Genomic DNA, 1,790 nt, shown 5'->3' with positions numbered 1-1,790 from the left:
TGTTTTACTGTATTTTCCCTTTTTCGTTTAATAAATTGGGTAATACGAGTGTATAAAAAAAAAAAAAAAAGGATAGCACAGGATGGGAGGAAGGCTTATTAAGAACAACCTGTTTGTTGAAAGGGAGGGGGACTTGAAACACTTGCTACTGAGGATTAAGGATTGTAGCCTTCAGTGTAGGTTACAACTCAATTTTTAAAAGCCCAAATCCTCAAAACTGGACCAATAAGTAATTCAACAATAAACAGAGACAAGATTGAAGCTGCGAATGATTTCATCTCCCTTGTATCCACAATCAATGTTCATGGAAGCAGCAGTCAAGAGACCAAAAGATGTGCTGCCTTAGGTAAATCTGCTTACCAGGGCTCTTGAAAGTGTTGAAAACCAAAGATGTGACCCTGAGGATGAAAGTGTGCCTGACCGAAGCCACAGTAGTTTTAATCACCTCATGAACACCTGAAAGTTGGACATTGAACATGACAATCCACCATGTGAATTATGGTGCTGGTGACAAAGATTGTAAGTCCTACGGACTACCAAAAGAACAAACCAGTCTGTCTTGAAGAAGTACAGCCAGAATGCTCCTTAGGAGCAATAATGGCGAGACTGTCTCACATACTTTGGACATATTATCAGCATGGACCGGCCCTGAAGAAGGACATCAGACTTGCTAAAGTAGCAGGATAGCACCAAAGAGGAGGACCTTGGACAAAATGGATTAGCACAGCGGCTACAGGGATAGACTCAACAGAAGAACCATGTGGTCGCTAGGTAAGAACTGATTCGATGGCTCCTAGCAAAACTGAGTATGAATTTTCTTTCCTTTTATATATGTAACAGATAAAGAAATAGCAGACAGGGATGACTATAAACTACTCTATGGTGAAGAACTCTAATGCTTTCAGATTGTGTTATAAGTCAACTTGATGCCACAAGTCTTGAGTTTAGGCTTTGGAGGTCAGAGTTGATCATAGGAGACACATATATATAATTTTATTGGGAGCTCAACAACAGCTCTTATCACAATACATACATATATCCATTGTATCAAGAACATTTGTACATTTTTTGCCATCATCGTTTTCAAAGCATAGGATACATTATGATTGAGAGAAGGCACACTTTCTTATTGGCCTATTTGAGGATGTGCAAACGTTTTCTTCAGTGCATCAGAACTAATGTTTACATAAGAAGGTGTTTATTACCAGCCCATGTGTCCTATGAAGCTTCAATTCTTGGTTCAGATAAGCCCCATGTAGGTGGTGTCATGGGGGAAATATGTATATTAGTAGTTTTCAACATTGACTGCACACCAGGGAATCACCTGGGAACTTAAAAAACAAATTGAATGTCATTACTTCTTCTTCTTTTTAAAAATCATTTTATTAGGGATTCATACAACTCTTATCACAATCCATACATACATCAATTGTATTGAGCACATTTATATATTCATTGCCCTCATCATTCTCAAAACATTTGCTCTCCACCTAAGCCTCTGGCAACATCAGATCCTCATTTTTTCCCCTCTGTCCCCACTCCCCCTCCCTCATGAACCCTTGATAATTTATAAATTATTATTTTGTCATATTTTGCACTGTCTGACGTCTCCCTTCACCCACTTTTCTGTTGCCATACCCCAGGGAGGAGGTTATATGTAGATCGTTGTAATCAGTTCCCCCTTCCCTACCCTCCTTCCCTCCACCCTCCTAGTATCTCCACTCACACCACTGGTCCTGAAGGGATCATCTGCCCTGAATTCCCTGTGTTTCCAGTTCCTATCTGTACCA

The 1,790-nt window shown here is 39.8% G+C and overlaps 1 protein-coding gene across 6 annotated transcripts in view; it reads left to right on the top strand.

Annotated features, from left to right (window-relative positions):
- Positions 1 to 1,790, top strand: part of CCDC141 (coiled-coil domain containing 141) — a 252,786-nt gene that overhangs the window by 108,514 nt on the left and 142,482 nt on the right. The window lies entirely within an intron of this gene.

This window comes from Echinops telfairi, unplaced genomic scaffold (genome assembly GCF_000313985.2).
Source record: "Echinops telfairi isolate 266 unplaced genomic scaffold, ASM31398v2 ScPeMD7_3;HRSCAF=10, whole genome shotgun sequence".
Lineage (NCBI taxonomy): Eukaryota > Metazoa > Chordata > Mammalia > Afrosoricida > Tenrecidae > Echinops > Echinops telfairi.
This window is presented reverse-complemented; position numbering and strand designations above follow the sequence as displayed.